Here is a 14,086-nt window from a genome sequence, read left to right as displayed (position 1 = left end):
TTGGCCATGTGGTATGGATATGGGTCGGGGCGGGTAAGAGAAAAAAAATGGGTTCGAATTTAAATTTGCCCAATAAAAAGATGACATGTAATACTTAATAATAATAGTAATAATAATAATAATAAAAGGTTGTTAGTTTTAGGGGTAAAAATGGACCAAGAAGATGGACTGAGAGGTATTTTTAGCCCAATAGATGAACGAGGGGTATATTTAAACATTTTCGTATAGTCCAGGGGTATTGTTGACCCTTTTCCTAAAAGGAAAAGATAGTTTGATCAATAGATTTAGTAGCAGATTGTGTTCCTATATACAGTCTAAAAAAAGTCTTGATCAGAAGATGAATGTATCTTCATTAACTTTTATTTAGCATACCAATAATAGGTTGTTGTGGGACGGTTGAGATCCCTCCGATTAATTAGAGATCTCGTAGGAGTGCCGTCTCCAAAAATAAGCCCTCGCAATGCATAAATCAAAATTTAATTCGGGTCCAATATGAGTACCGGGTCCTAGAGTGAATAAAACAAGAAAGAAAAAAGACTGTCTTTTAGCATTATTTTTTGTTCATGTTCTCTTTTGGAAAGAATGAAGGAAAAAATGCATCTCGTAAAGGATAACACATTTTTTAAAAGACGTATTGCTTTTGAGACGCCATGACTCCACGTTGTCAAAATTTCTATCACATACATATTAATGAATGTCGGCGTTCCAAATTATGTGACATAGCTTGTATCCACATGAAATTTAAGAAATATGTCTTGATTGTGAAATGTGTGACATCACCGAGTGTGAAGCTTTTTCCATATGAAAATAAGGTTAAATCTAGCATATTTTAATAACGGCGAGAATACATTAGATTCCAAGACTATCAACAAATAGTGAATATGTACTATCTCATATAATTTAGGAGCAAATTTAATTTTTTTGCTCATTGAAAAAATGGTGTTACATAAAATGAAACGACGAAGGAGTTGGTAACATGTGGCCTTTCGAGGTAGCATAATTTCCTTAAGGCCTACATACATAACAGTCGGAGTAAGTTTTAATTCTCTATAAAAAGTTCTTCGATTCTTCACATTATTAAATTTACCTCTTTGACATTAAGAGGATGATTTCTACTTGTTATCTTGAATATGCAGGGAACTGAAGCTTATTTTGAGGGAATCTAATTCCATCTTCCAAATGTACAACCTTTTAGTTTATATTTTCAAAAATAAAATCTTTCGTTTTTATGTTCTTATTGTTTGTTAAATTCATGTTTTAGGAATAAGCATGTTTAATACACATTCTCGTCCATTTGTGATTTCGTATTTTCTAAACAGTAACTATTGATGTACTGTAATATATATTTTGTGTTATGTGATTGTTCAAAATGATTAAGGTTTCAATCTACTATGCATTGCCTATGGAGTATGTTAGAGTGGATAAAAAGTCCCACATTGGTTGGGGAATGTGTTAGGGGAGGAAGCACCACAACTAAAGTTTGATATGATAATAAATAATGAAAATAAGTTGGACACGAGAATTTTACGTGGAAACCCCTCAAATGGATAGAGGGAAAAATTCACGGGGTAGAAGAATTTTACTATGATAATATGAGAGTACACTACTCTCAAATACAAGAAGAAAACAACAATAAACACTTCTCTCTTGTAAAAGGAATAACTCACTAAAGAGGATACTCAAGACTACAATATTTATCTTGGTGTATAACTCTCTTTGTGTTCTTACTCTTTTGGATTGTATTTTTGTGGGATGACCTAAATCAGGGTAAGAGGCCTCTATTTATAGAAAACTGAAAACTCGTAAAATATGCGTTTTCTTGTCAAAAGTTGCTAAAGGAGGCAACAACTTTTGAAAAGCGTAAAATACGCATTTTCTTCTTGGACAGTGCATGTGCACCTCCCTTTTTGACTTTCTTGCATTCTCCCACTTGAAGATTTAATTGAGAATCAATTAAGTCTTCACACCATCCTTTCTACCCAATTACTGCAATGTTACGTTTCTGCTAAACCAATAGAAGATCGACACCATATAAACTTGTTACTGTTGATCGGCTTCGTAAACATATCTGCTAGGTTGTCATTAGTGTGAATTTTCTGAATTTCCACACTGCTTTCTTCCACCTTCTCACGAACAAAGTGATTTTGAACTCATATGTACTTTGTCCTTGAATGAAATGCCGGATTCTTTGCAAGATGCAAAGCGCTCTGACTATCACAAAACAGAGCAACCTTCTCTTGTTTGTGCCTGAGCTCCTCCAGTAACATCTGCATCCATATTGCCTCTTTGCTAGATTGTGTAGCTGTTACATATTCTTCTCCCATCGTAGATGTAGCCACGATAGACTGTAGTTTTGAAACCTAGCTTATAGCTCCTCCCGCATTGCTTTTATCAAGATCACTTGCATAATGTAAATCAACATAACCTTTAACAGTAAAGTTTGATCCTCCATAACACATTGCAACATCTGAGGTACCCTTGATATATCTCAGGATCCTCTTAACAGTATTTCAATGCTCTCTACTAGGATTAGCCATGTATCGACTAACCACTCCCACTGCTTGTGCAATGTCAGGTCTTGTACATACCATGACGAACATTAAACTTCCCACTGCTGATGCATACGGTACTAGAGACATCTCCATCCTCTCTACTTCATTGCTAGGACTCATACTTGAGGATAACTTGAAATTAATAGGAAGTGGGGTAGAAATTGACTTATAGTCTTGCATCTTGAAGCGTCGCAAGATTTTTGTGACACCTAAAAATTTCTACACTAAGATTCGAATCGTTCTTCGTATGCGTATAGGCTTGAACTCAAAGTCTTCAAATTGTATATATGATCTATGATTGATTCATAAGTATTTAACGTATATTAGATGTGATTTAGGGTCATAAGGGATCCCAAAAATCAAGCCAAGTCCAAAGAATTCCTCTCGGCTAAGTTTCCGAATGAGTTCATATAAGAGTCAACTTCAAGCGACCATATCTCCTAAAATATAACGAATTGGGTGGCTCATAACCAATCAAATTAAAGGTCTTTGAGTCTTTTTTCCAACTCCGCTAATATTGCATTTTTACGAGTTCGGAGTCAAAAGTTATTCTTGGTCGAACAGACAGGACCTGCAACGAACTTTGACCAATTTTCCAGATTTTGTAGGGATATTTTGGTAAAATTACCTAATATCTATATATACAACTGGACGCATTTTGGATCATATTTTTCAGTCTTTTGCCTCTCCAAAGAACCCTAATCTTCATCCCCTTCTCTCTCAAATTATCTCTAACAAAAATCCTCTCAAACTGAAGGATTCAAGTTTCCTATTAAAGACCTAACATTAAGGTTTCTTCAAAATCTACTATATGGTATGTAAGGCTACTCAAAACATGGATTGAATTCACCATGTGCCCTACATCTTCTTTGAGATTGAATGTTCATGTAACATCCCCAAAATGTTTCACTAAGATTCGAACCATTCTTCATGTACGTGTAGGATCGTACTCGACTATTGTAAATTGTATGCATGAGTTAGGATCAATTACTAAGAAATTGGAGAGTGTTAGATGTGATTTAGGGTCATAAGGGATCCCTAAAATCAAGCTAAGTCCAAAGAATTCGTCTTGGCTAAGTTTTCGAATGAGTTCGTATAAGGGTCGACTTCCAACAACCATAGTTTTTTGAATATAACGAACTGGGTGGCCCATAACCTATCAAATTAAAGGTATTTGAGTCTTCTTTCCAATTCCACCAAGATTGACATTTGTGGAGTTTGGAGTCAAAAGTTATGACCCTTTTTCGATGGACTAGAACTGCAGGAATTTCAGGCCTAGGCTATAACTGCAGAAAACCTGGGCTTGGCGCGACGCACCACTATAGCGCTAGGAATAAGATTTAGTAGTTTGGCCCTTGGCGCGACGCGCCACTATTAGGCTGGCAGGGTTTTTAAGCCTATTTTCCAGAACCCAAAAAATTTAGGCTTGGCGCTGCAAGGGCGCGACGCGCCACTATAGCGCCAGAAAACAGCCTCAGTAGTTTGGTCCTTGGCGCGATGCGCCACTATTAGGTTTCAGGGTTTTTAAGCCTATTTTAACTTGGCGCCGCAGTGGCGCGGCGCGCCACTATAGCGCCAGGAGAGTTTTAGCCCATTTGTTTCCAGATTTTTGAGGAAGGGCAAATTGGACTTTTTCCCTAATTATATATACTCTCTCCTTGAATAATTTGGACCATATTTTTCAGTCTTGTGCCTCTCTCTAAAAGCCCTAGAATCCACTCTCTACTCCTTCAAATCCATCTCCAACATGGATTGTCTTCAAGATTTCAAGAATTCAAGCCTTCCATTGAAGACCTAACATCAAGGTCCCTTCAAAGTCTTCACCAAGGTATGTAAGGCTACTCAAAGCATGGGTTGAGTCCACCCATGTGCCCTACATCTTCTTTGAGATTGATTGTTCATAAGAATGGAGTTATTGATAGATTTATGTGCAACTAGGTCTTTTTCATCTATTACCCTAATTTTTATTATGTTGATGTTGTGGAGTTAAGAAAGTGATGTGCTACATGTTGGTATGAGTTGATTGATATGAGAGGTTAAACATATTTTTTAGATTTTCTTAACTATGTTGATTATGGTAAATATGTTAATTTTCTTAAATATGTTGCTCATCTTGAATTGTTGATTTAGAATCTTGGAGTTTTGATGAGTCCCAAAAGATTTGTTAAATGAATAGAGGAATGATCGGATAGGATTATATGTTGTTATAAATGCATATTTAAACTACTCTTGAAAGATATGATAGGGATTGATCGGATAGTATAATTGGGATAGGTTTGATTGTGATAGAATTGATGATTTGACAAGGTTCCAAATGAGACTTGTCGATATGATTTGATTGAGTTGATTGGATGGAGTTTTATGAGCATTGAGTCTTGAGAGGAGTATCAAGCACCAAATTGGGTAAGAGTAAGTAATAACTCGAATCCAATAACTACGTCGCCAAACGTAGGAGGGGATTAAACCGTTAAAGTCGGATACTTCCCAAATTATTGTCCTGTCATGATAGGACTTGGTTGGATTGGATCCATGATTGGTTGATTCGTTCATGCACTAGCAAAGTATGAATGGATGTGACAATAATGTCGGCTTGTTGTACTATCACTGGCTCATAAGTGATGGTTGTCGAATAACAGAAACTCCTATATAGGTCTTGATAGTACTCTGAGTCGGATTGGGTTGAATTGTATGTGATTGGTCCCGCCTAAACCATATTCTTGTTTAGACTTAAGACAATTGATTGAGTTGTTCTTCCTCTTGAGTTGAGATTCCGAGTTGATTTGATTCGCCCTTGATGTTTGTTTCATTTGGCCTGCATCATTTCATAATGCAGAGACAGGTACTAGAGATCATCAACCGGCACACCGTTGAAGATCTACTCACTTCCAGCTAGTTGGTGAATCCTCCATGTTTCCGAAGGATGCCGAGATTACTTTTATAGCTTTGATTTGTTTCTCTTATTTTTATTTTTAGTAGCCATGGACTTGTCATTGACACCTTTTGGATTGTTGATAAATGCTTCATAGACTAGAGTGTGGAAATGTTAAATTGTTCGTTTTGACTAGTTCTATTCTAGCTAGTTATTGATTTGATATTTGTTTGGCCTTTGGCCCTAAATTATGAATAGTATTCTTATAATAGAGTCTTCCGCTGATAGAATATGATTGAATGAAAGTGTGACTGGACCAGGTGGTTCACTCGAAGGCTAGAAAAGGCTTTCAAGTGCCGGCCATGTCTAGGGTACCCTCCTGGGGCGTGACAAACATGGTCAGAGTCTAGAGTTCAAGAGTCCTAGGGAGTCTATGAAGACATTTCTAGTAGAGTCTTGCTTATGGGTGTGTTGTGCACCACACTTATAATCAGGAGGCTATAAGACATTCAGAATTGTTTCACTTCTTTCATACTCTGAACTCGTGCGATAGAGTTAAACTCTATAAAACTTTCTTTCTAATTTGTGCATTTATACGTCGCAGAAAATGCCTCCTAAATATACTGCCAGCTAGAGGAATGCTGATAACATAGGGATGCCACAGTTAGAAGTGCGCCCATCGAGGGCTAGGGGCCAACCTGCAAGGTATGTTGAGGCACCTCAAGTGCTTACTACTCCACCTGCACCAACTTCAGAGGTAGATTTTCAAGGAGCGATTGCTATGCTCACTCAATTAGTGGCTGCCTATAATGGTAACCAGAGTTCGCCAACTCTTAGCTCTAGTTCTCAAGAGCCGTCTGCTGCCATGAGGATTAGAGATTTCCTGAGAATGAATCCACCAATATTAACGGGTTCTAAGGTTGAAGAAGACCCCCAGAATTTCATTGATGAGATGTGGAAGATCCTGAAAGCTATGCATGCTACGGAGATAGAGGGGGTTGAGTTGGTGTCTTAGCAGCTCAAGGATGTGGCAAACATCTGGTATAACTAGTGGGAACAAAGTAGAGGAGAAGATGCTGAGCCTGCTATTTGGGATGAATTTGAGAGAGCCTTTCTTGACCACTTCTTTCCTAGAGAATTGATGGAAGCAAAAGTAGAAGAGTTTGTAAATTTGAAACAAGAGGGTATGACCGGTATATAGTACAGTCTAAGGTTCATCCAGCTGTCCAGATATGCTCCAGAGATGATCCCAGATATGAGGTCGAAGATGAGAAAATTTGTCTCCTGATTGGGAAGATATGTGAAGAAGGAGTGCAAGGCAGCATTATTGATCTCTGACATGGATATTTCCAGATTAATGGTGTATGCTCAACAGGTGGAGGATGAGAAGAGGAAAGACAAGGAGTAGCATCTAAGCAAGAAGGAAAAATTAGCTGGACATGAGAATGAACAGAGGCAGAACAAGGGCAACAAGTCCTTCTTCTAGAAGAGGTAGAATTTATGGAAATATGGATGTTTGCATGGTGGGGGCATATATAAAAATGACCGTATATATGTGTTATGGTATCGGCAAGATGAATTAAATTTTACGTAGTATTCTAGTAGTAGTTATTGTGGATTTTATATTGGAAATGGAAGTTGAATGAATTTGGGTGAAGTTGGAAATGTGGTATAGGGTGATGAGATGGAAATGAATTAATTTTGTTTAGTATATTAGTTGTGTTGTTGTGATTCTTATAATGTAAATGAGGGCTAAATGGCTTAAGTTGGCATTGAAATGGATTGTAGGAAATTATGTCATTTTAGCATGATTTTATGATATTATGGAAATGAAGTTGTTAAAGTGTGGATTGTTGTTGTTGATTATGAATTTAAAAGTAGAAAATGCGTCGTGATAGTTTTGTTGCATATATAGAGATTTCGGGTAAAATATAGAATCGGTGAATATTGTCTAGATTGCTTGGAATATTCTTGGTCTACGCTTGAATGATCTTAAATTAATATAGGAACATAAACATGTTAATATTGATTTGAAAATGCAAAGTTGGATTGGAAGTTGTTGCACTATTTAGAAAGAAGACAACTTATGTTACGATGCATTTCAAATCGATTGTTGATGTTATTGGTATTGTTGTTGGTATGGTTGTCGACATTTTGGCCAAGTTGAAATCTCGGGGATGTTATATGTATATGGGAGATGCTGCCCAAATTTCTGTAGACAAGTATTGGTTAAGATTGAATTCTTAAAGCCTTATAGTTACTATTTGGTAAATGTGACCAATTGTAGATTTTGGAGGAAATGAGATTTGAATTCGGACAAGCATAAAAGGCCAATAAGGTATGTAAAGCTTTACCTTTCCTTCTCTTGGCATGTCCTAGGTGTAATAGGTTTGGATACGAGCCTCGGAGATGACTCTACTCTTCGAAATCGACACCTAAATTTGCTCTTTTCCATTCAGTAGAATTGAATTAAATAGTTATGAATAGTTTAAAAAAATTGTCTCAACATATAGATTTTGCACAAATAGGACCCGACTACCTTAAAATTCTTATAAGTAACGTCATAAAGTTTAACGCACATAATTTGTGTACGCCACCTCATTTGGCTGAGATGGGCCCACTATTCCTGAACTTTTCTTTGTTATTCCATTTGACTTATGTTGAGTAGAATTCAAAATATTAAATGACTATTATTTTAATTAGTCCATTAAGCTCCATAATATATTTTGAAATACAGAGACAATTTCAGAAAGATTATTTTAACATAGACTAATGTAACATCAGAAAGACATGTACTATGATTATTGTTCAATTTCGTTTATATGATTTGTCATCAGAGTTATGCTATTGAGTTTCTATAAGTGTTTTGTATTTGAAATTGTATTTAATTTCTCACTACTCTACTCGTGCATACTGTAACCATTCTTTCACTGAGCTTGGGCTAGGATATGTTATCAAGCGTACTTCTCTGCATTGTTCGCCATGCCCCGACGTAAGGGGGCAGGTATGATAAGTACATGGGTTTTGGAGTATGCTGTGCCATGTACACTTATGTGATGTTTGATGATATGACATGATGTGGCTATCTGATATGATATGATATGTTATGGAGATATTCCGTATTTTGGAGTATGTTGTGCTGTGGCGCCAGTGACAGAGTGGCGACCACGTTTTGTTCACCGAGTCCCATAAAAGGGACCGGATATGACATATGTTTTCTGCATTCATTCTATGTGTTTATGATAAACCTTTTGATATTCTGGACATTTCGTTGAGTTTCTATACATGCTATTCGGATTATGGCTTTATTTATTACAGTTCATGCTTTACATATTTGGTATATTTTTATACTAACCCCTATCTTCGGAGGCTGCGTTTCATGCCCGTAGGTATAAACATTCGATTTGCCGATCCTCCTGCTTAGGATATCCACCTAGCTGTTTGACAGTGCTCCTTTGTCCGGAGCCCACACTTTGGTACTGACTTTTCTGTTGTATATTTGTACATGTTGGTCAGGGGTACGACGGGGCCTTGTCCCATCCTATGACTAGACTATCATTATGTAGAGGTATGTAGATATTTGTTGTGGCCAAGTAGGACATTTTCAGAGGTTGTGTCCAATATGGGGCAATAGAGCCCAATATTCTACTACCGCGCCACCAGCTAGAGGTAATTAGAGGGGCACTACTTTAGGTACGAGTAGAGATACAAACCATCTGTATGCCATGGGTAGTCTCTCTTTGTGGCTAGTAAATTTGATAAAATTCCTAAGTGTCTTCTAGAACCCTTCAGTGTAGCTACTCCTATTGGTGATTTTGTCTTAGCTGAGAGAGTCTATAGAGATTATACCATGTCAATCTATCACGGGGATACCCTGGCTGACTTAGTTGAGTTGGACATGGTTGATTTTTATGTGATTTTTGCCATGGACTAGCTTTATGTCTGTTATGCCTCTATTGATTGTAGGACTCAGATTGTTAAGTTCAATTTCCTGAATGAGGTTGTCATAGGGTGGAAGGGTAGTCCTATTATTCCTAAGGGTAAATTTATTTCCTACCTTAGGGCCAAAAAGTTAATCTCAAAAGGGTGTATTTATCACATCATGCGAGTAAAAGATGATAGTGTTGAGCCTCCATCCCTTGAGTCGATTTCGATTGTCAACGAGTTCTCTAAAATGTTTACTGAAGATCTGCCTGGAGTCCCTCTTGATAGTGAGATCGACTTTGGGATTGATGTTTTTCCTGATACGCAACCTATCTCTATCCCTTCATATAGAATGGCTCCTGCTGAGTTGAAAGAGTTGAAAGGACAGTTGAAGGATTTGTCAGACAAAGGATCCATTAGGCCAAGTGTCTCACCTTGGGGTGCTCTTGTCCTATTCGTGTGAAAGAAAGATGGGTCTCTTAGAATGTGTATTGATTACAGGCAACTAAACAAGGTCACCATAAAGAACAAATACCCTCTCCCCATAATAGATGATTTATTTGACCAACTTTAGGGTGCCACTTATTTCTCAGAGATAGACCTAAGATCAGGTTACCATCAGTTGAAGGTGAGGGTGTGTTATATCCCCAAAACAGCTTTTTGGACCTGTTACGGCCATTTTGAGTTCCTGGTTATGTCATTTGGATTGACTAATGCCCCTGTAGCCTTTATGGATCTCATGAATCGAGTATTTAAGCCGTATCTTAATATATTTGTGATTATCTTCATTGATGATATTTTGGTTTACTCCAAGAATGAGGAGGAGCACGCCTATCATCTTAGAGTCGTCTTGCAAACTCTAAAATACCAAGTATTATATGCAAAGTTCTCCAAATGTGAATTTTGGCTTGCATCAGTGGCTTTCTTAGGCCACATTATATCTGGAGATGGTATTCAGGTTGATGCTTAGAAGATTGAGGCAGTAAAAAATTAGCCCAGACCCACCTCCCCAACAAATATAAGAAGCTTTTTGGGTTTGGCTGGCTATTATCAAAGGTTTGTAGAGGGATTCTTATCCATATCATCATCATTGACCAAGCTGACCCAAAAGAAAGCCAAGTTCCAATGGTCTGGTGCTTGCGAAGAGATTTCCAGAAATTGAAGACCAAGCTGACCACTGCTCCTATTTTGACTTTGCCTAATGAAATAGAGGATTTTATAATCTATTGTGATGCGTCTAGAGTTGGTTTGGGATGTGTGTTGATGCAGAGGGGAAATGTGATAGCCTATGCTTCAAGACAACTTAAGATTCATGAGAGAAATTACCTAACTTATGGCCTTTAGCTGGCAGTTGTGGTATTTGCTCTTAAAATTTGGCGCCACTATTTGTATGGACTGCATGTTGATGTGTTCACCAATCATAAGAGTTTACAATACGTCTTCAGTCAAAAAGAACTCAACCTGAGGCAAAGAAGATGGCTAGAGTTGCTCAAGGATTATGATAAGAGCATTCTCTACCATCCAGGTAAAGCTAATGTTGTTGCTGATGCTCTTAGCAAGTTGTCTATGGGTAGCATTGCCCATATAGAGGAGGGAATGAAAGAATTGGCTAAAGAGGTGCATAGATTAGCTCGATTGGGAGTTCAGCTTGAAGAGAATAATGAAGGTGGAGTTAATGTTTAGAATGGATCTGCATCCTCCTTTGTGGCAGAGGTAAAAGAGAAGCAAGACCAAGATCCCGTCCTTCTTCAGTTGAAAGAGGCTATTCATAAACAAAAGGTACCAAAGGGGTAGATGGTGTGTTGAGGTACTAGAATAGAGTGTGTGTCCCGAATGTTGATGATGTTCGAGAAAGGATTATGGCTGAAGCACATAGTTCCAGATACTCTATTCATCCTGGTTCTACGAAGATGTATCATGAATTGAGGGAAGTTATTAGTGGAGTGGAATGAAGAGAGATATCACTGAATTTGTTTCCAAGTGCCTAAATTGCCAATAGGTTAAAGTTGAGCATCAAAGGCCATGTGGGTTAGCTCAAAATATAGAGATTCCGGAATGGAAATGGGAGATGATCAATATAGACTTTATTACAGGTTTGCTGAGGTCACAAAAACAACATAATTCAATATGGGTGATTGTGGATAGAATGACGAAATCAGCTCACTTCTTGGCAGTTAAGACCACTGAAACTGTAGAAGATTATGCAAAATTGTACATCCAAGAGATTTTCAGATTGCATGGGGTCCCTTTGTCTATCATCTTAGATAGAGGAGCTCAATTCACTTTCCTATTTTGGAGATCTTTTCAGAAAGGACTGGGTTAAAAGGTGAATCTTAGTACAACCTTTCATCCCCAGACAGATGGACAAGAAGAGCACACCATCCAAACATTGGAGGATATGTTGAGGGCGTGTGTACTTGAATTCAAAGGAAATTGGCATGATTACTTACCTCTCATAGAGTTTGCTTACAATAATAATTATCATGCAAGTATTCAAATAGCTCTTTATGAAGCTTTGTATGGGAGGAGGTGTAGGTCACCAGCGCGGTGGTTTGAAGTTGGCGAGGTTGAGTAGATTGGGCTTGATTTTGTTCACCAAGCTATGGAGAAGGTGAAGGTTATTCGAGATAGGCTAAAGACAGCCCAAAGCCGCCAGAAATCTTACACCGATATGAGAAGAAGAGACTTAGAGTTTGAGATAGATGATTGGGTGTACTTGAAAGTGTCACCCATGAAGGGCGTCATGGGGTTTGGAAGGAAAGAAAATCTTAGTCCTTGATACATTGGCCCTTACTAGATTGTGAGGAGGATTGGGAGTGTCGCTTATGAGTTGGAGTTACCTTCTGAGCTAGCCACCATTCATCCGGTATTTCACATATCGATGTTGAAGAAGTGCTTGGGCGATCCTTCATTAGTAGTCCCCATTGATAGTATTGGAGTTAAGGATAGCTTGTCCTATAAAGAGATTCTGGTCCAAATTCTTGATCATAAGGTTCGTAAATTGAGGACCAAGGAGATTACCTCAGTCAAAGTCTTGTGGAGAAATCAATTTATGGATGAAGCCACATGGGAAGCTGAGGAAGATATGAAATCCAAATATCCACATCTATTCGTGCCTATCGATGAGAATATTGAAGGTAATGTCCATTTTCTTGATTTGAATTGGTATGTCCATTCTTGAGTTTGAATAGTAAATTATTTTAAGCATTTGATTGGTTGTATGATTGAGTCTTGATTGTTATTTGTACCTCGAGTCCATCCTTGGTTTACTCATTATTCGAGGATGAATGATCCCAAGAGGGAGATATTGTGACACCTCAAATTTTCTATGCTAAGATTCAGACCGTTCTTCATATGCGTATAGGCTTGAACTCGAAGGCTTCAAATTGTATATATGATCTATGATTGATTCATAAGTATTTAACGTATATTAGATGTGATTTAGGGTCATAAGGGATCCCAAAAATCAAGCCAAGTCCAAAGAATTCCTTTCGGCTAAGTTTCTGAATGAGTTCGTATAAGGGTCAACTTCAAATGACCATATATCCTAAAATATAACGAATTGAGTGTCCCATAACCTATAAAATCAAAGGTCTTTGAGTTTTTTTTCCAACGCAGCCAGATTGCATTTTTACGAGTTCGGAGTCAAAAGTTATGCTTGGTAGAACAGAGAGGACCTGCAGCGAACTTTGGCCAATTTTCCAGATTTTGTAGGGATATTTTGGTAAAATTACCTAATATCTATATATACAACTGGACGCCTTTTGGATCATATTTTTCAGTCTTTTGCCTCTCCAAAGAACCCTAATCTTCATCCCCTTCTCTCTCAAATTATCTCCAACAAAAATCCTCTCAAACTCAAGAATTCAAGTTTCCCATTGAAGACCTAACATCAAGGTTTTTCCAAAATCTACTCTAAGGTATGTAAGGCTACTCAAAACACGGATTGAATTCACCATGTGCCCTACATCTTCTTTGAGATTGAATGCTCATAGAAAGTAAGTTTTCTTGATAGATTTATGTCCTAATGAGTTTTACATCTATTAACTTGATTTTGTTATGTGATATTGATAAGTTGAGAAATTGATAAATGCTTCATGTTTGATATGAGTTGTTATACATATTTTGTTATATCTAAGAGTTGATTGATATGAGTTGTTGAATATATATATTTTTATTATAAACTTAAATATTTCGAGTCTCCTTAATTGATGATTTGGAGCCTTGATGAGTCCCCAAAAGATTTGCTAAATGAATGGAGAAATGATTGGATAGGATTACATGTTGTCAAAAATGCATATCTAAACTACTCTTGAAAAATGTGATTGGGATTGATTGGATAGTATGATCGGTCAAGAGGTTTGATTGTGATAGAATTGATGAATTAGCAAGGGTCCAAATGAGACTAGTCGATATGATTGGATTGAATTGATTGGATAGAGTTTTATGAGCATTGAGTCTTGGGAGGAGTATCGAGCACCGAATTGGGTAAGAGTAAGTAATAATTCAAATCTAATAACTACGTTGCCAAACTTAGGATGGGATTGGACCATTAAAGTCGGATGTTTCCCAAATTATTGTCTTGAAATGATAGGACTTGATTGGTTATGGATCCATGATTTGTTGATTCGTTCCTACTCTGGCAAGGTATGAACGGATGTGGCAACAACGTCGGCTTGTTGTACTATCACTGGCTCATAAGTGATGGTTGTCGGATAAGAGAAACTCCCATATAGGTTTT

Source organism: Solanum dulcamara, chromosome 10, assembly GCF_947179165.1.
Source record: "Solanum dulcamara chromosome 10, daSolDulc1.2, whole genome shotgun sequence".
Taxonomy (NCBI): domain Eukaryota; kingdom Viridiplantae; phylum Streptophyta; class Magnoliopsida; order Solanales; family Solanaceae; genus Solanum; species Solanum dulcamara.
This window is presented reverse-complemented; position numbering follows the sequence as displayed.